The sequence below is a fragment of the Lolium rigidum genome, chromosome 7 (assembly GCF_022539505.1).
Source record: "Lolium rigidum isolate FL_2022 chromosome 7, APGP_CSIRO_Lrig_0.1, whole genome shotgun sequence".
In the NCBI taxonomy this organism is placed as follows: domain Eukaryota; kingdom Viridiplantae; phylum Streptophyta; class Magnoliopsida; order Poales; family Poaceae; genus Lolium; species Lolium rigidum.
The window spans coordinates 126041360-126063341 of record NC_061514.1 but is presented as its reverse complement, the minus strand read 5'-3'; the positions used below and the strand labels follow the sequence as shown (position 1 = coordinate 126063341).

The following is a 21982-nucleotide window of genomic DNA, read 5'->3' as shown; positions in this document are numbered from 1 at the left end:
ACAGGTCGTATCTGGCGCTCCCGTCCGCCGACACGCATGATGTAGGGCGAGCTGAGGCCGCGGAGGATGCTCTGCTCCTTCTTCAGCTCGGCCAGCCATGTTGGTGGAGCAGCCGCACCAGCGTCGCAAGCTGGCGGCGCATGCGGGGGCGGACAGAATTGCGGCGAGTCTGAGGATGCCGTCACAATAATTTGGGGAGAGGGGAAATTGCGAGACGGTTCTCTTCTGGGGACTGCTGAGCGTCCCCCGGGGATCAAATCCCAGATCCCCCGGGTCCCCAGCCCTACGATGGGTGTGATCGGACCGTCTAATCACGGGTCAACGTTTGAAGCTAGGAAAAAAACACAGCCCACGGGCCATGGGTCAGCGTCATCTTCCCCAGATTTCTGTCGCCCGCACACACAACAACCGCTGTCGATGGTCTTTCAGCCTTGGCCTTGCGTCGCCGGAGACCAAGCCCTGCCGTCGCCGGAGAACCACGCCATGGCTTCTCCAGAGAAATCCCGCCGTGCCATCGCCGGAGAACTCCCGTCGTGCCTTCGCGGGAGAACCAGCCATGGCGTCACCGATGCAGCAGCCACATTCACCTCACCGCTCTGCCTTCGTCGGCCACGGACATCGCCGGAGTGCCTAAGACGGCATCGCCGATGCAGCAGCAACACATATGGTATAGGGTAGCGGCTCCGATGTACCTTTGTAGCAGTCCTGGCAGCAACGCCGCCGCACCATGGTAGCAAGTCAGATGCACCTTGGTAGCAGCCCCGCCGTGGATTTGTAGCAACACCGACAGCTGCTAGCAGCAATGTCGCCACGCCTTGGTAGCAACCCCGACATGGATGGGTAGCAACGCCGGCGGTCATTGGTAGCAAAGGCGCCGCACCGTGGTAGCAACCCTGCCATGGATTGGTAGCAACGTCGACCGTCGTTGGCAGCAACGGCGCCACGCCTTGGTAGCAGCCCTGACGTGGACTGGTAGCAACGCCAGCGGCGGTTGGCAGCAACGCCGTGCCATTGTAGCAAGTCCGGCCGCCCCCTCGTAGCAAACCCGTACACCTCTGGTAGCACGTCCATCCCTGCAGCCCACCGCCCAGCTCTGCAGCAAGATTCATGGCGGCAAAGGCCTTCACGAGCTGAGCGCGGGAGCTGGTGAGCCCGGGAATGGAGCACGCGACCGCTCACGAGGAGAGGTAGCGGCGACCTGGTTCCCGCCGTTTGCCAAGCGCGAGCTCTGTGTGGCGAGGCGAGCGAGCTCTGGACTGGGAACGTGCGGCGAGGCCGACGAGCTTCAGGAGTAGGAAGCGCGCGGAGGTGGGCGACGCAGAGCGGAGTTGGGCGGCGCGCGCGGGCTGGGTTGGGCGGCGCGGGGCGGAGTTGGGTGGCGTGCGGCGGCGAAGATGGCCGATGTGCTAGATGCTCTCGGGGCAGATGGAGGAGACACGATGGGGAGAGGATAAGATTCGATGAGAATGTGGTGGGCCCTATTCTCTCTCTCTCTCGTTCGGTTCAATAGCCAGAGGGACACGTACGTGGTAGCCTGGCCAGCTGTCGACCCGGACGATCAAACGCTTGATCCCCCGGGGGAATAGGAGCGTTTCCCTTCTCTTCTTTTCCTCTTCTTTCCGGTGCAGAGACGGAATCTCCGTGTCGGGCGGAGCAAATGACGGGACCAGCAGATTGGCCGTGACACGTACGGGTGAGGAATCTATCTGTACCGTTCAGACTACCACGGATGGTACAGATTACTCACACACCCATCCGTGGGTGTACAAAATCCACACTCGGAAAAATATATAATATATTTTTTAAAACTTTCAAAAAGAACTAATTTTAAAAATAAAAAAAATCCTAGAAGTTGAAAAATTGGAAAAGATTCTATAATATCATAAAATTCGAAAATTTTAAAAAATTTAGATTTTTTTAAAAAAATTGGTGGCGCATATAAAAATATATGCGCCAGAAAATTGTGTATTTCTGTGGCGCATATCAATATGCGCAACAGAAATGTGCATTTATATCAATATGCGCCATCGAATTGCACATTTCTGTGGCAGTTTGCATGCGCCACAGAATTCCAACAATAATTCTGTGAAGCACATTTTTTCATGCTCCAGAGAAATATTTTTGTGGAGTACACTTTTTTAAATACGTCACAAAATACATTCCTACCTATAAGGGGTTTTTCTAGCAGTGATTTACCTTCATCATTTGTTTAATGTAACACCACACCCATATTTTAAACTGTTATGAACATGCAATAGCGCAATATTTTGTCATAAGGAGGTGTAGGTTGCTCGGAACCGAGCGGCATGCCTTCTGCTGTGGTCCCTGAGTTCTCACAGAGAATAGAAAGGACCATCTTTCGGGTTGAACCGAGCCAAGCTTGCCGAGCCACAATCTCGCGGCCGTCAAGATTGTTGGGCTCGACTCGGCCACCTTCAACAACGATGAATGTACAAGGATATCGCCTAGAGGGGGAGGGGAATAGACGGGTTGTAAAAACTTCTACTTGAGCGCTAAACAAGGCGGAATAAAACTACTTAAGGTTTACTTGTTTAGCTCAAAGCCTATCAACTAGGGTTTGCCTATGTGTACCAACAACCTATGCTAGCATGATGAGCAACAAGGTGATAGCTAACTAGATATAGCACATAAAGCATGAAGGCTATCACAATGTAAAGAGCATAAGTAAAGGAGCACGGGTTGAGAAGTAACCGGTGCACGAGGAGACGATGATCTACTCCGAAGTTCACACCCTTGGGTGCTACGTCTCCGTTGGAGCGGTGTAGAGGCACAAGGCACTCTAATGAGCCACTAGAGCCACAGTATTCTCCTCGAGCCTTTCCACCAAAGGGAAAGCCTCGATACACTAAGAGACTGATACGTCTCCGACGTATCGATAATTTCTTATGTTCCATGCCATATTATTGATGATACCTACATGTTTTATGCACACTTTATGTCATATTCGTGCATTTTCTGGAACTAACCTATTAACAAGATGCCGAAGTGCCGCTTCCTGTTTTCTCGCTGTTTTTGGTTTCAGAAATCCTAGTAACGAAATATTCTCGGAATCGGACGAAATCAACGCCCGTGTTCCTATTTTACCCGAAGCATCCAGAACACACGAGAACCGCCGGAGAAGGGGAGCAGGGCCACCACACCACACCCCGGCGCGGCCAAGGGGGGGGGCCGCCCTAGGGTGTGGGCCCCCGGAAGCCCTCCCGCGCCGCCTCTCCGCCTATATAAAGCCCCCGACCTAAAAACCTCGGGGCGTTCGACGAAAACCACGTAAACCTTCCAGAGCCGCCGCCATCGCGAAGCCAAGATCCGGGGGACAGGAGTCTCCGTTCCGGCACCCTGCCGGAGCGGGGAAGTGCCCCCGGAAGGCTTCTCCATCGACACCGCTGCCATCTCCACCGCCATCTTCATCACCGCTGCTGCTCCCATGAGGAGGGAGTAGTTCTCCATCGAGGCTCGGGGCTGTACCGGTAGCTATGTGGTTCATCTCTCTCCTATGTGCTTCAATACAATAATCTCATGAGCTGCCTTACATGATTGAGATTCATATGATGATGCTTGTAATCTAGATGTCACTATGCTAGTCAAGAGAGTTTTACTTATGTGATCTCCGGAGACTCCTTGTCCCACGTGTGTAAAGGTGACAAGTGTGTGCACCGTGTGGGTCTCTTAGGCTATATTTCACGTAATACTTACTCACTGTTATGAATGGCGTAGTGAAGTGCTTATTTATATCTCTTTATGATTGCAATGTGTTTGTATCACAATTTATCTATGTGCTACTCTAGTGATGTGTTATTAAAGTAGTTTATTCCTCCTGCACGGTGTAATGGTGACAGTGTGTGCATCCGTGTTAGTACTTGGCGTATGTTATGATCACGATCTCTTGTAGATTGTGAAGTTAACTATTGCTATGATTGTATTGATATGATCTATTCCTCCTACTTGGCGTGAAGGTGACAGTGTGCATGCTATGTTAGTACTTGGTTTAGTCGTGTTGATCTATCTTACACTAAAGGTTACTAAAATATGAGCATTATTGTGGAGCTTGTTAACTCCGGCATTGAGGGTTCGTGTAATCCTACGCAATGTGTTCATCATCCAACAAGAGTGTAGAGTATGCATTTATCTGTTCTGTTATGTGATCAATGTTGAGAGTGTCCACTAGTGAAAGTCTAATCCCTAGGCCTTGTTCCTAAATATCGCTATCGCTGCTTGTTTACCGTTTTACTCGCGTTACTACCGCTGCGTTACTACCGCTTGTTTACTCGTCCCGGGCAAAGCACTTTTCCGGTGCCGTTGCTACTACTTATTCATACCACCTGTATTTCACTATCTCTTCGCCGAACTAGTGCACCTATTAGGTGTGTTGGGGACACAAGAGACTTCTTGCTTTGTGGTTGCAGTGGTTGCATGAGAGGGATATCTTTGACCTCTTCCTCCCCGATTTCGATAAACCTTGGGTGATCCACTTAAGGGAAACTTGCTGCTGTTCTACAAACCTCTCGCTCTTGGAGGCCCAACACTGTCTACAAGAATAGAAGCTCCCGTAGACATCAAGCACTTTTCTGGCGCCGTTGCCGGGGAGGAAAGGTAAAAGGCACTCATACTACGGTCCCAGGTAAAGTATTTTTCTGTTGCCGTCGTGTGTGTGCTCAAAGCTATTTCCTTTAGATCCTGCAATTGCATCTTGTTGTTTCTTGTTTACACTAGTTTGGCATAATGTACAAGAGTGAGCTTCTTATTCTATTTCCTGATTTAAAACATGGATTGTTTGATGCGAAAATTAAAAAACCTATGAAATCTTATTTGCATGCTCGGTAGTAATATTAGTATGAACGTTTCGAACACCATTGTTGATAATGATATAGAAAGTTCTAAGCTTGGGGAAGCTGGTTTTCATGATATTTTTAGTCCCCCAAGCATTGAGGAGAAAATTTTCTTTGATGATACTTTGCCTCCTATTTGTGATGATTATAATAATGGTCTTTTGATGCCACCTACTATGGAGAGTAAATTTTGTTGTGATTATACTATGCCTCCTACACTTGATGAGAATAATAATGATAGCTACTTTGTTGAATTTGCTCCCACTACAACTAATAAAATTGATTATGCCTATGTGGAGAGTAATAATTTTATGCATGAGACTCATGATAAGAATGCTTTATGTGATAGTTATATTGTTGAGTTTGCTCATGATGCTACTGAAAGTTATTATGAGAGAGGAAAATATGGTTGTAGAAATTTTCATGTTACTAAAATTCCTCTCTATGTGCTGAAATTTTTGAAGCTACACTTGTTTTATCTTCCTATGCTTGTTACTTTGCTCCTCATGAACTTGTTTATTTACAAGATTCCTATGCATAGGAAGCATGTTAGACTTAAATATGTTTTGAATTTGCCTCTTGATGCTCTCTTTTGCTTCAAATACTATTTCTTGCAAGTGCATCATTAAAACTGCTGAGCCCATCTTAACGGCTATAAAGAAAGAACTTCTTGGGAGATAACCCATGTGATATTTTGCTACAGTACTTTGTTTTATATTTGTGTCTTGGAAGTTGTTTACTACTGTAGCAACCTCTCCTTATCTTAGTTTTGTGTTTTGTTGTGCCAAGTAAAGTCTTTGATAGTAAAGTGAATACTAGATTTGGATTACTGCGCAGAAACAGATTTCTTTGCTGTCACGAATCTGGGTCTAATTCTCTGTAGGTAACTCAGAAAATTAAGCCAATTTACGTGAGTGATCCTCAGATATGTACGCAACTTTCATTCAATTTGAGCATTTTCATTTGAGCAAGTCTGGTGCCCTTTTAAAATTCGTATTTACGGACTGTTCTGTTTTGACAGATTCTGCTTTTTATTTCGCATTGCCTCTTTTGCTATGTTGGATGAATTTCTTGGATCCATTAATGTCCAGTAGCTTTATGCAATGTCCAGAAGTGTTAAGAATGATTGTGTCACCTCTGAACATGTTAATTTTTATTGTGCACTAACCCTCTAATGAGTTGTTTCGAGTTTGGTGTGGAGGAAGTTTTCAAGGATCAAGAGAGGAGTATGATGCAATATGATCAAGGAGAGTGAAAGCTCTAAGCTTGGGGATGCCCCGGTGGTTCACCCCTGCATATTCTAAGAAGACTCAAGCGTCTAAGCTTGGGGATGCCCAAGGCATCCCCTTCTTCATCGACAACATTATCAGGTTCCTCCCCTGAAACTATATTTTTATTCCGTCACATCTTATGCACTTTGCTTGGAGTGTCGGTTTGTTTTTGTTTTTTGTTTTGTTTGAATAAAATGGATCCTAGCATTCACTTTATGGGAGAGAGACACGCTCCGCTGTAGCATATGGACAAATATGTCCTTAGGCTCTACTCATAGTATTCATGGCGAAGTTTCTTCTTCGTTAAATTGTTATATGGTTGGAATTGGAAAATGCTACATGTAGTAACTCTAAAATGTCTTGGATAATTTGATACTTGGCAATTGTTGTGCTCATGTTTAAGCTCTTGCATCATATACTTTGCACCCATTAATGAAGAAATACTTAGAGCTTGCTAATTTGGTTTGCATATTTGGTTTCTCTAGAGTCTAGATAACATCTAGTATTGAGTTTTGAACAACAAGGAAGACGGTATGGAGTCTTATAATGTTTACCATATGTCTTTTATGTGAGTTTTGCTGTACCGTTCATCCTTGTGTTTGTTTCAAATAACCTTGCTAGCCTAAACCTTGTATCGAGAGGGAATACTTCTCATGCATCCAAAATACTTGAGCCAACCACTATGCCATTCGTGTCCACCATACCTACCTACTACATGGTATTTATCCGCCATTCCAAAGTAAATTGCTTGAGTGCTACCTTTAAAATTCCATCATTCACCTTTGCAATATATAGCTCATGGGACAAATAGCTTAAAAACTATTGTGGTATTGAATATGTACTTATGCACTTTATCTCTTATTAAGTTGCTTGTTGTGCGATAACCATGTTTCGGGGACGCCATCAACTATTCTTTGTTGGATATCATGTGAGTTGCTATGCATGTCCGTCTTGTCCGAAGCAAGAGAGATCTACCACCTTCATGGTTGGAGCATGCATATTGTTAGAGAAGAACTTTGGGCCGCTAACTAAAGCCATGATTCATGGTGGAAGTTTCAGTTTGGACATATATCCTCAATCTCATATGAGAATAATAATTGTTGCCACATGCTTATGCATTAAAGAGGAGTCCATTATCTGTTGTCCATGCTGTCCCGGTATGGATGTCTAAGTTGAGAATAATCAAAAGCGAGAAATCCAAAATGCGAGCTTTCTCCTTAGACCTTTGTACAGAGCGGCATGGAGGTACCCCATTGTGACACTTGGTCAAAACATGTGCATTGCAAAGATCCGGTAGTCCAAGTTAATTAGGACAAGGTGCGGGCACTATTAGTATACTATGCATGAGACTTGCAACTTGTAAGATATAATGTACATAACTCATATGCTTTATTACTACCGTTGACAAAATTGTTTCATGTTTTCAAAATAAAAGCTCTAGCACAAATATAGCAATCGATGCTTTCCTCTTTGAAGGACCATTCTCTTTACTTTTATGTTGAGTCAGTTCACCTATCTCTCTCCACCTCAAGAAGCAAACACTTGTGTGAACTCGTGCATTGATTCCTACATACTTGCATATTGTACTTGTTATATTACTCTATGTTGACAATTATCCATGAGATATACATGTTATAAGTTGAAAGCAACCGCTGAAACTTAATCTTCCTTTGTGTTGCTTCAATACCTTTACTTTGATTTATTGCTTTATGAGTTAACTCTTATGCAAGACTTATTAATACTTGTCTTGAAGTACTATTCATGAAAAGTCTTTGCTTTATGATTCACTTGTTTACTCATGTCATTACCATTGTTTTGATCGCTGCATCCACTACATATGTTTACAAATAGTATGCTCAAGGTTATGATGGCATGTCACTTCAGAAATTATCTTTGTTATCGTTTTACCTGCTCGGGACGAGCAGAACTAAGCTTGGGGATGCTTGATACGTCTCCGACGTATCGATAATTTCTTATGTTCCATGCCATATTATTGATGATACCTACATGTTTTATGCACACTTTATGTCATATTCGTGCATTTTCTCGGAACTAACCTATTAACAAGATGCCGAAGTGCCGTTCCTCGTTTTCTGCTGTTTTTGGTTTCAGAAATCCTAGTAACGAAATATTCTCGCAATCGGACGAAATCAACGCCCAGGTTCCTATTTTACCCGGAAGCATCCAGAACACACGAGAACCGCCAGAGAAGGGGAGCAGGGCCACCACACCACACCCCGGCGCGGCCAAGGGGGGGCGCCCCCCTAGGGTGTGGGCCCCCGTAAGCCCTCCTGCGCCGCCTCTCCGCCTATATAAAGCCCCCGACCTAAAAACCTCGGGCGTTCGACGAAAACCACGAAACCTTCCAGAGCCGCCGCCATCGCGAAGCCAAGATCCGGGGGACAGGAGTCTCGTTCCGGCACCCCGCCGGAGCGGGGAAGTGCCCCGGAAGGCTTCTCCATCGACACCGCTGCCATCTCCACCGCCATCTTCATCACCGCTGCTGCTCCCATGAGGAGGGAGTAGTTCTCCATCGAGGCTCGGGGCTGTACCGGTAGCTATGTGGTTCATCTCTCTCCTATGTGCTTCAATACAATAATCTCATGAGCTGCCTTACATGATTGAGATTCATATGATGATGCTTGTAATCTAGATGTCACTATGCTAGTCAAGAGAGTTTTACTTATGTGATCTCCGGAGACTCCTTGTCCCACGTGTGTAAAGGTGACAAGTGTGTGCACCGTGTGGGTCTCTTAGGCTATATTTCACAGAATACTTACTCACTGTTATGAATGGCGTAGTGAAGTGCTTATTTATATCTCTTTATGATTGCAATGTGTTTGTATCACAATTTATCTATGTGCTACTCTAGTGATGTGTTATTAAAGTAGTTTATTCCTCCTGCACGGTGTAATGGTGACGAGTGTGTGCATCCGTGTTAGTACTTGGCGTATGCTATGATCACGATCTCTTGTAGATTGTGAAGTTAACTATTGCTATGATTGTATTGATATGATCTATTCCTCCTACTTGGCGTGAAGGTGACAAGTGTGCATGCTATGTTAGTACTTGGTTTAGTCGTGTTGATCTATCTTACACTAAAGGTTACTAAAATATGAGCATTATTGTGGAGCTTGTTAACTCCGGCATTGAGGGTTCGTGTAATCCTACGCAATGTGTTCATCATCCAACAAGAGTGTAGAGTATGCATTTATCTGTTCGTTATGTGATCAATGTTGAGAGTGTCCACTAGTGAAAGTCAAATCCCTAGGCCTTGTTCCTAAATATCGCTATCGCTGCTTGTTTACTCGTTTCTTACCGCGTTACTACTCGCTGCGTTACTACTGCTTGTTTACTCGTCCTGGGCAAAGCACTTTTCTCGGTGCCGTTGCTACTACTTATTCATACCACCCGTATTTCACTATCTCTTCGCCGAACTAGTGCACCTATTAGGTGTGTTGGGGACACAAGAGACTTCTTGCTTTGTGGTTGCAGTGGTTGCATGAGAGGGATATCTTTGACCTCTTCCTCCCCGAGTTCGATAAACCTTGGGTGATCCACTTAAGGGAAACTTGCTGCTGTTCTACAAACCTCTGCTCTTGGAGGCCCAACACTGTCTACAAGAATAGAAGCTCCCGTAGACATCAGAGACCCTTGAGGTGGTCACCGAACTCGTACAAGCTTGGGGCAAACACCCAAGTATCAAGCTTGAGGCAAACTACACAACACCAGAGGCTCTCAAGTACAAGGCCACAAAGGCTACAACACGCCACACACGGCAACAAGGCCACACAGGGTTCAACGCACCACAACCGCTCCAAGACCACAAAGGCTACCACACTCCACAAAGGCAACAATGCCACAAAGGCTACCACACCACAAAGGCGACAAGACCACAAAGGCAACAAGGCCAGAAAGGCTACGACGCCACAAAGGCGACAAGGCCACGAAGGCAACAACACCACACGAACTCACACGAACTCACACGAACTCACACGAGACCGAAACCCCGGAGAGAACCCAAACCGATGTACCTAATATATGCAATGGCTAAGAACACCACCATGATGTCCAAGTCCTTCTCTCCCAAATTCCAACAAAGCTACAAAAACTATTGGGGGAATAAGGGAGGAAGAACAAAATAGGAGGATGAACACCAAATTACTCCAAGATCTAGATCTAGCAAGATCCCCTCACTAGGAGGGGGATTCACTTGGTGGAGCACTAGATCTAGATCTCCTCTCTCCTTTCCCCCAAAAAGATGCAAGAAATAGTGGGAGGATCATGAGGAGGATAAAGCTCTTCAAGGTTATCAATAAAGTAGCATGGAACATAAGAAATTATAGATACGTTTGGGACGTATCACCTATCATGATCAAGATCGTTTATTTGTAATGCTACATGTTGTGTTTGTTGGGATCCGATGAATATGGAATACTATGTCAAGTTGATTATTGATCTATCATATATGTGTTGTTTATGATCTTGCATGCTCTCCTTTGCTAGTAGAGGCTCTGGCCAAGTTGATACTTGTGACTCCAAGAGGGAGTATTTATGCTCGATAGTGGGTTCATGCCTCCACTGAATCTGGGACAGTGCCAGAAAGTTCTAAGGTTGTGGATATGCTGTTGCCACTAGGGATAAAACATCGATGCTTTGTCTAAGGATATTTGTGTTGATTACATTACGCACCATACTTAATGCAATTGTCTCGTTGTTTGCAACTTAATACTGGAAGGGGTGCGGATGCTAACCCGAAGGTGGACTTTTTAGGCATAGATGCATGCTGGATAGCGGTCTATGTTCTTTGTCGTAATGCCCTAAGTAAATCTCATAGTAGTCATCATGATATGTATGTGCATTGTTATGCCCTCTCTATTTGTCAATTGCCCAACCGTAATTTGTTCACCCAACATGCTATTTATCTTATTGGAGAGACACCACTAGTGAACTGTGGACCCCGGTCCATTCTTTTACATCTGAAATACAATCTACCGCAAACTCTGTTCTCTCGTTGTTCTTCACAAGCAAACATCATTCTCCACACCATACGTTTAATCCTTTGTTTACAGCAAGCCGGTGAGATTGACAACCTCACTCGTTAAGTTGGGGCAAAGTATTTTGATTGTGTTGTGCAGGTTCCACGTTGGCGCCGGAATCCCTGGTGTTGCGCCGCACTACACTCCTTCACCAACAACCTTCACGTGGCCTTCATCTCCTACTGGTTCGATAAACCTTGGTTTCGTACTGAGGGAAACTTGCCGCTATACGCATCACACCTTCCTCTTGGGGTTCCCAACGGACGTGTGCTTCACGCGTTATCAGTAGACTGTGAGGCCTTGTTCTTCCCATCAAATCTTCCTTTGCCATCATACTTGTTCTTGTTCTTTGACTTGTAGGATTGGAAGTTCTTCTTCTGTACCAAGTTGGCACTAGAACCTCCCTCCCTCGAGCACATGTGTCTTTTGCCCTTGCCTTTTCTTCCATGTCAAGAGACCCAATGAGATCTGTAGTGGAGAACTCTTGTCTCTTGTGCTTCAGAGAAGTAGCAAAATTCCTCCATGAAGGAGTAAGCTTGGCAATGATGCCTCCAGCAATAAACTTGTCCGGTAACACACAAGTAAACTGCTCAAGTTCCTTTGCAATGTACTGTATCTCATGAGCCTGCTCAACGATGGAGCGCTCATTAGTCATCTTGAAGTCATAAAATTGTTCCATGACATACAGTTCAGTGCCCGCATACGAGACCCCAAACTTGGCCTCGATTGCGTCCCACATATCCTTGCCCGTAGAGATGGACAAATACGAGTCAACAATGTTCTCACCAAGAACGCTGATGATAGCACCCCTCAGAAGGGTGTCGGCATCCTCAAAAGCTTTCTCCTCGAGGGGAGTAAGCTCTCCTTCAGGCTTGCCTATAGTGGCGTCAAAGCATCTCATGGTTGTTAGCTAGAGAATAGCTCTCGCACGCCACCTCTTGTAATTCACGCCGTCGAAAGAGGAGGCTTAAGAGATGAAGCAAAGCTAACCGGGGAATAATGCCTATAAAGTTTTTGGATTGTTGGATATATTAGCAATTTTCCCATGATTTAATCAAAGAAAACAGTACATAAAACATGACTAAAAAGTTTGAGATTAAACTAGTCATGCAAATCACCATAGAGTAAAGGAGCAACAAGTCTAAACCGATTGATAAGAGCAATATGTTTCTTGACAATGATCCTGAACATGTTGGTAGGAGAAGGAAGAGCATCATGATCTCGTAAAAAGAAGGCAAGAACACATACGGTCCAGAAGAGAAACTAGCATTGGCGTTGTCGCTGTTGAGAGCCATGTCGCTGAAGAGGTTGCTGATGTCGGGGAAGAAGTCGTTGTTGGGGAAGCAGTCGTCGGCCTCCGTGTCGATGTCGATGCCAGCAGTCGCGCTAGAGCGCTCCCTAAAAACCTTATCGCCTCTCGCCCGTACAAGATCTCAAGAGACGGGGTTCCGGAGGCCTGCTGTCCCGTCCAGCGGTGCACGCCGGTAGACGGGATGGAGAAGTCTTGAGCGGCAGTGCAAAGCTCTGGAACCGAGTGGTAGGCGCATATGGTGTTGTGTCTCATAGTGTGTCTCTGGAGAGGAGCGACCTCTTTTATAGGCACAGAGAGAGGAGCCGAACAAGTCACGCGAGGAGATGAAACGAAGGGTCAGGGAGGTGAACCGAACAGGTAGCAGCCGAAGCTGAACAACCTTCGTATTCAAAACCCACTTAAAAAACGTTTCAGATTCTTGCGTCTCTTCATATACCCGTTCATGAGTGGCAAAAAGAAAAAGAGAGAGAGGCTCTTGGCTCTAGGCATTCCCGCAACCCGCGGCACGATCGATGTGTCGTGTCGTGATGAGTAGCGCGCGTGTGGTCAGCTCCTATTTCCTCCTATTATTTCTCTCTTACAAATGGTATGAATAGCTCTCTTTATAAACTGTTCCAACTCTTCTTCAACTAGCAATGTGGGACTAAACTTTTGTTTCACCCCCTGCCATGCATGAATGAGCCAAGTGGATATGATTTATTAGGAATTTATGAAATATTTATTGTGCTGATCCAATATGGGCCAAAATTCCAACATAAGGTATCAAATGGGTATGAAGAAAAATGGTTAAGAAGTGACTTCGGTTTTTTTTTTCGGAAACGGTCATCAACATTGGCAACCACAACGTACCAAGCAGTCTTTAGAAACGAGTTCATATGAACACGCACGCATGCGTGATTTGAGAAAGTCAGAATGACAGGATCGATCCACTCCATAAAATAATCAAGAGCTCCTTGTTTGGAGAGGAAGAACCTCGTGCCGACTGCAGCTGCAAGTGTACGATGTGACGCACGGTCGTATGACCCAAATTAACGAACCCCGCTAGCTGCGAGTGTATTACAACTAATTTGTACTAGTATCATGTTTTGTTCTCTTCTTCCGGCCGGTCGTGAGTCCTGACTTCGTCAGAATTCCCAGCAACAAGCACGAGGTAGCACAAAGACCGTAAGACCATGCCAAGCGCGAAGCACTACGTATGTACTCCCAAACTATATAAGCATGCATCCCTTCCACTGGCAGCAATTAACCAAGCTAGCCAGCTTCTTCTACACTCGACCATATCTGAAATTTCTCGGTTTCTCAGCTTCGCCTTAGTTCCCGGCTTCAAGCACTTGATCAATCGAGTGATCAGCGTCTTGGCATCATAAGAGTATAAGACATGTCCTTCTCCAAGGGCTCTTGGGTCGCGCTTGGCTTGGTCCTCTTCGCTGCTCTCGTGTCCTCCGTCAATGGCGACCACAAGCTCTCGGCCAGGTACTACGACAAGACGTGCCCCAACGTCCAGCGAGTAGTGCGGACGGTCATGGCGAACAAGGTCGCTGGCGATCCGACGGTGGCACCCGCCCTCCTCCGGCTCTTCTTTCACGACTGCTTCGCCAACGTACGTACATAAATACGTATTACCATCACGTACGACCTCTACTCATGGTAATGCCTAGCTTACTAATTACAGTGTGCGAAATGTTACATATGGGCAGGGATGTGACGCCTCCATTCTCCTGGATAGCACGCCCTTCTCCGAGAGCGAGAAGGATGCGGTGCCCAACAATTCCGTCCGCGGCTACGAGGTGATCGACGAGATCAAATCCGTGTTGGAGCACGACTGCCCGGCCACCGTCTCCTGCTCCGACATAATCGCCCTCGCTTCCCGCGACGCCGTCGGCATGCTCGGAGGACCCAGCTGGATAATGCCACTCGGCCGCAAGGACTCACGCACGGCGGACATGTACGGCGCCGAGAACCTCCCGACCCCACATGACAACTTCACCGCGCTCGTCTCCACGTTCAGAGAGCGTGGCCTCAATGCTCGCGACATGACTGCGCTCTCCGGTGCGCACACGGTCGGGATGGCCAACTGCGAGAATTATAGAGATCGCGTCAACGACAATGTCGACATCGACGCCTCCTTCGCTGAGACCAGGCGGAAGACGTGTCCACCCAATGAGAGTTACGGTGGCATGGCCCCTTTTGACGAACAGACTCCCATGAGATTTGACAACGCCTATTACAAGGATCTGATAGCGCGACGTGGCCTTCTCAGCTCGGACCAGGCGCTCTATGGCTCGGGTGGGCTGATCTCGTGGAGATGTACAGCAGAAAAGGTGAGATGTTTGCGAAGGACTTTGCCAAGGCCATGGTAAAGATGGGTAACATATCGCCATCCGAGAAGACACCGGTGGAGGTTAGACTCAATTGCAGGATGGTCAACTGGTGATGATTCATGACTGGTGTTAAGGAAAACAGCCGAGTCATGGTTGTAACACTCATTCGTTAGTGAGGATTTCGCCTTGGCATGACAAATTTGTAACCGTTTATTCATTTATTTGTTTATTATGTTGTTCTGTACGTATTAATCTTCCTTTTAATGAAGGGCCAAAATATTTTTTTCTTACATTCATTAATTAAGTCAGTCACGCATATTTGTTTTTAAAAAGTTGTCACAACCTTGCTAGATATTTTCATCTCCCGGCTATCAACTTTCTTCTGTTCATGTCTCCACAATCCCCATAACTGAGGTCAACGCGCTTTAAATATCAAACATGGATTCTGGCAATGCAAAGGAGTTGGATTCTCATATCGATCTGATCCGACTGAATCAGTTTTTCTACACAGGTAAATTTGTGCATGCACCCTCTCTAACACATGTAGCTTCTGCTTGACGAGTACATGTCTTAAGGCTGGCTAATTAAGTAATTATGGTTGATGTGTGACACGTTGAGTACTTCAGAACCTAGTATATTTTAGTGTATGTATAGCTATCATCAATCTATGTGCATATGTTATTGCCATTTGGGTTCCACCATCTATGTACAGCAGCGGAGAAGCATGGCAGAGGTAGCCGGATGTCGAGTGCGAGCACATCACCTGAGCAGGAAGGGTGTAGAGGTAGGGATAATCATGGCATAAGCGAGAAGCATGGCAGCAGGGATATGAAAAACATTTCGTCAAACAGTTTATCTGCAGCTATTTAGAGAAGACAATGACATATTTACCTTGATCATTTGCTGGATCCAATACCACATTTTAAACTGTTATGAAAACACTATGACGCAATATTGTGTCATAAGGGGTCGTAGGTTGCTGGGAACGCGAACGGCATGCTGCCGTGGTCACCGTTCTGACAGAGAAGGGCGAGCTTTCGGACTGAACCGAGCCGAGCCGAGCCGACCAAGCCACGAGCTCGTGGCGGTCCAGATTATTGGGCTCGACTCGGTCACCTTCAACAGCGAGCCGGGAAAAGCTCGGGCTTAGCTAAAAATTCAGCCCGTACATCCACCCTTAGCGACACCCGATTAATACACACTTGGCGTCATTGCTTTCTGGTGCCACTGACACTCGCAAATATTTCACTATCACTCACTACGGGAGAGGCGGCGTGTGCCGACGGCCAGCCTATGTGCCGACGGCCAAATGTCGGGGCCGTCGGCACATAGGACCTCGTCGACCGGCGACGGAGATGACCGTCGGCGCAGGTCGGCCGTCGGCACACTGCTGGCTACACCGACGGTCACCGTCGGCGCAAAGTGGACCGTCGGCACAGGTAGTTGGCGGCCGAAGGTCACCGTCGGCACAGCGTCGACCGTCGGTACACGCGCTAACAGGCGGGTCCAGCCGTTGGACTGTCACGGCGCCGTCTACTCTGTGCCGACGGTAGCCCACGGCACAACCGCGGCCGTCGGCACAGGGACTGAAAACTGGGTCCCCCTTCTGATGTGCCGACGGTGACCCACGGCACAACCACGGCCGTCGGCACAAACATTTTTTTGTTTTTCCATTTTTTTTGCATCAAAGAGATAATTATTAGTCCCAATCATTTTTTTTGTTTATTTATTTCTCACTGCTATTTTGGCGAACCCCTTTGCGGGAAACCTATATATATGTATAAGGGCGGTATAGAACCCCTTCGCCAGAAATCGAACCTCGGAGGGGGTGAATGGCCCACACACGATACAAAATACTTAAGACCCACATACGAAAAAAGGGCGGGAGAGAAGCAGCGGGAAAAGGGTGGGCGGGAAAAAAAGGGCAGGAGAGATTCTGCATGTATAGGGGGGAACTCCCTCGGAGGTGAACCGTAGAGAACCTTGGGATCATATGGGATGATACTTGTTTCCACATGTACCTATGACCTAAGCAAGCTCAAACGTAGGCATACGCCCACCGGGGGACCCCCATGGGATGCGAGTCAAAGGGGTAGACGGCGCGGTCAACGGAACTAGGGTTTCGTCGGAAATCGAGCATCGGACCTAGGGAATGGCCCCAAAACTTGTGTGTGTCCACATGGCATGCACAAAAGTGATTTGAGATGGTTCTATATCCAATGCAACCCCCCCCCCCCGGGTGTGTCCGGCTTCTCGGACATGGGGTTCCTACACTTAGGCAGATTCTGCATGTATAGAGGGGAACTCCCTCGGAGGTGAACCGGAGAGAACCTTGGGATCATATGGGATGATCCTTGTTTCCAATGTACCTATGACCTAACCAAGCTAAAATGGAGGCACACGCCCACCGGGGGACCCCCGATGGGATGCAGTCAAAGGGGTAGACGGCGTGGTCAACAGAACTAGGGTTTCGTCGAATCGAGCATCGGGTCCAGGGAATGGCCCCAAAAGTTGTGTGTGTCCACATGGCATGCACAAAGTGATTTGTGATGGTTCTCATCCAATGCTACCGTGTGTGTCGGGACATGCTCTGCATGGGGGTTCCCTCATGGCGGTGACGCATAGGGAACCTTGCTGATCTATGCCGGAGGAGCCTGCTCACATGTGATGATCTAGCGTCCACATGCGTACCTCCGGGATGATGTCACGTGTCTAGCGACTGGTCCCGGACAGGTTCGCGTATCGACATCAGTCATGAATGGCCCAGTGTATGTATCACTGGCATGCACAGGAGTGATCTCCACATCGCAGGTGCAACCGGAGTATCGAACCTTGGGGATCCTATATGGGATGATCCTTGTTTGTCATAGGTGAACTCCTATGAGCTGAAGCGGAAGAACTAAGATCATGGGTATGATCCTTGTTTCACATGTACCATGACCTAACCAGCTCAGCGTAGGCATGCGCCGCGGACTAGATGGGATGCGATCAAAGGGGTAGACGGCGCGGTCAACGAGACTAGGGTTTCGTCGAAATCGAGCATCGGACCTAGGGAATGGCCCCAAAAGTTGTGTGTGTCCACATGGCATGCACAAAAGTGATTTGTGATGGTTCTACATCCAATGCTACCCTCCGGTGTGTCCGGCTTCTCGGACAGGGGTTCCTACACTTAGGCAGATTCTGCATGTATAGGAGGGAACTCCCTCGGAGGTGAACCGGAGAGAACCTTGGGATCATAGGGTATGATCCTTGTTTCCACATGTACCTATGAGCTAACCAAGCTCAAACGTAGGCATACGCCCAGCGAGAACCCCGATGGGATGCAATCAAAGGGGTAGACGGCGCGGTCAACAGAACTAGGGTTTCGTCAGAAATCGAGCATCGGACCTAGGGAATGGCCCCAAAAGTTGTGTGTGTCCACATGGCATGCACAAAAGTGATTTGAGATGGTTCTATATCCAATGCTACCCTCCGGGTGTGTCCGGCTTCTCGGACGAGGGGTTCCTACACTTAGGCGGATTCGCATGTATAGGGGGAACTCCCTCGGAGGTGAACCGGAGAGAACCTTGGGATCATATGGGTATGATCCTTGTTTCCACATGTACCTATGACGCTAACCAAGCTCAAACGGAGGCACACGCCCACCGGGGACCCCGATGGGATGCGATCAAAGGGGTAGACGGCGCGGTCAACAGAACTAGGGTTTCGTCAGAAATCGAGCATCGGATCTAGGGAATGGCCCCAAAACTTGTGTGTGTCCACATGGCATGCACAAAAGTGATTTGTGATGGGTCTACATCCAATGCTACCCCCCGGGTGTGTCCGGCTTCTCGGACAGGGGGTTCCTACACTTAGGCAGATTCTGCATGTATAGGGGGATCTCCCTCGGAGGTGAACCGGAGAGAACCTTGGGATCATATGGGATGATCCTTGTTTCCACATGTATCTATGACCTAACCAAGCTAAAATGGAGGCACACGCCCACCGGGGGACCCCCGATGGGATGCGATCAAAGGGTAGACGGCGCGGTCAACGGAACTAGGGTTTCGTCGGAAATCGAGCATCGGATCTAGGGAATGGCCCCAAAACTTGTGTGTGTCCACATGGCATGCACAAAAGTGATTTGTGATGGTTCTACATCCAATGCTACCCCCGGGTGTGTCCGGCTTCTCGGACGGGGGTTCCTACACTTAGGCGGATTCGCATGTATAGGGGGATCTCCTCGGAGGTGAACCGGAGAGAACCTTGGGATCATATGGGATGATCCTTGTTTCCACATGTACCTATGACCTAACCAAGCTAAAATGGAGGCACACGCCCACCGAGGACCCCGATGGGATGCGATCAAAGGGGTAGACGGCGCGGTCAACGGAACTAGGGTTTCGTCGGAAATCGAGCATCGGATCTAGGGAATGGCCCCAAAACTTGTGTGTGTCCACATGGCATGCACAAAAGTGATTTGTGATGGTTCTACATCCAATGCTACCCCCGGGTGTGTCCGGCTTCTCGGACAGGGGTTCCTACACTTAGGCGGATTCCGCATGTATAGGGGGATCTCCTCGGAGGTGAACCGGAGAGAACCTTGGGATCATATGGGATGATCCTTGTTTCCACATGTACCTATGACCTAACCAAGCTCAAATGGAGGCACACGCCCACCGGGGGAACCCCGATGGGATGCAGTCAAAGGGGTAGACGGCGCGGTCAACAGAACTAGGGTTTCGTCAGAAATCGAGCATCGGATCTAGGGAATGGCCCCAAAAGTTGTGTGTGTCCACATGGCATGCACAAAAGTGATTTGTGATGGTTCTACATCCAATGCTACCCCTCGGGTGTGTCGGCTTCTCGGACAGGGGTTCCTACACTTAGGCGGATTACTGCATGTATAGGGGGAACTCCTCGGAGGTGAACCGGAGAGAACCTTGGGATCATATGGGATGATCCTTGTTTCCACATGTACCTATGACCTAACCAAGCTCAAATGGAGGCACACGCCCACAGGGGACCCCGATGGGATGCGATCAAAGGGGTAGACGGCGCGGTCAACAGAACTAGGGTTTCGTCAGAAATCGAGCATCGGATCTAGGGAATGGCCCCAAAAGTTGTGTGTGTCCACATGGCATGCACAAAAGTGATTTGTGATGGTTCTACATCCAATGCTACCCCCCGGGTGTGTCCGGCTTCTCGGACAGGGGGGTCCTACACTTAGGCAGGTTATGCATGTATAGGGGAACTCCCTCGGAGGTGAACCGGAGAGAACCTTGGGATCATATGGGATGATCCTTGTTTCCACATGTACCTATGACCTAACCAAGCTCAAATGGAGGCACACGCCCACCGAGGGACCCCGATGGGATGCGGTCAAAGGGGTAGACGGCGCGGTCAACGGAGCTAGGGTTTCGTCGGAAATCGAGCATCGGATCTAGGGAATGGCCCCAAAAGTTGTGTGTGTCCACATGGCATGCACAAAAGTGATTTGTGATGGTTCTACATCCAATGCTACCCCCAGGTGTGTCCGGCTTCTCGGACGAGGGGTTCCTACACTTAGGCAGTATTCCGCATGTATAGGGGGGAACTCCCTCGGAGGTGGACGGTGACGTCGGAAACCCACCGGCGGGCGAGAGACGGGCAACACCGTAGAGCCGGGAACAACTAGGGCTGCGGCTGGCCCTAGTCCCTCCGAGCGACGGCCCGCAAAGCCTCCCCGGTCGCACGCACCGATGTTTATCACAAGGGCGTGCCACCTGACCTATACCTGGTCGAGGAAGGTGTGGATGATGCCTCGCTTAGTTTCCTGCAGGGCACACACGTAAACGTTAAATACGAGCCTCGATCGGCTCTCGGGTTATCCTGTGAATCGGCTCAAAGAGCCGATCCACCCATGATTCGGACGAGGTGTCCGAATATATGGTGGTCCTGCTTGATCAAGGTAAAGCTAATGAGATCTACGACGATGTGGGGTTTTCACCGCATAATCGGATCATCCTACTCCGAAGTTGGGCCTCGCGGCCACGCACGGTGATCGTAAGCCGATCCTAAACAAGGCCTAAAAACCAACACGAGGTTGATCCTCGGAACATCCTCGCTTAGGGCCAACGAACGACACCCTACGTGCCGCTGGATCCTCCCCTTCGTAAGGCCTAACTATTGCAGTATATTAAACTAATCCTTGTAGAACAAGGAGCAATCGTAACGGATCAGATCTACTAAACTATGATCAAGCGGGGTGCCGCCCCTACGCCTAAGATAGGCGTAAGGGCGGCTAGACATGCAAGGGTTGCACTACGAAAGCATGTAACATGAAGAACAATGCTAACCCTAACATGTCTAAGATAACTACGTTGCTCGCCATCAAAAAGGCTTCCGTACGAGCAACGCGTGAACAACGTAGGCAGGCTTGTGCTGCCTAGATCGCAAGATGCGATCTAGGCAGCATGATGCTTACCGGTAGAAACCCTCGAGACGAAGGAGTTGGCGATGCGCCGAGATTTGTTTGTGGTTGAACGTTGGTTGTTGTTTATTCCATAAACCCTAGATACATATTTATAGTCCAGCGGACTTTCTAATGCGGGCGTGCACTAAACCGTGCACGAGATAAACTCTAACTTTTAATCTAGATACAATCTACTATAATTAAAGATACATGGGCAATCTGGCCCAACTCCACCGAACAGGGCCGCTTCACAGATCTTCCACGTGTAATCTTCCAAGCCCATCTTGTTCGCGGCCCACCTCCTGATTTAGCCAAAATCTGGTGATAACACATGCCCCCCTGGTTTTGGAAATGACATTTCCAAAATCATTATGCTCTTCTCTCGTCGGGTCATGTCGTGGCATCACCGTTGCAGTATCCTTTGTCTCCTCATATTTTGCAGTGAGGAGGAGTTCTCCAGAAGTAGCGCTGGTGACAGCTATGATGCCGATAATGAGGGCAGCGAGGATTAGTGACATGGCATCAGTGGTATGCAAGCAATCGGCTCTCCTTGAGCAATCGGTTCTTTATTAAAAACCCTCCTTTGTTACTGAAGAAGCGTTTCCAGTCAGTCGTTTTGCCGATAGTCAAAGTCACACGATCTTCAAAAAAAGAACCGATGGCGTCGCATCGGTCTCTCTCATAAACACACTGGGTAACGTCGAGCTAGCCGCCCTTCCAAACGGTAACCCGCGACCTCCATCTGAAAAGATAGAGTCA

General features: G+C 48.0%; 1 pseudogene; it reads left to right on the top strand.

The window, feature by feature from the left end:
• Positions 1-13847: 13847 nt before the first annotated feature.
• Positions 13848-14903, top strand: LOC124671958 (annotated as a pseudogene).
• Positions 14904-21982: the final 7079 nt, after the last annotated feature.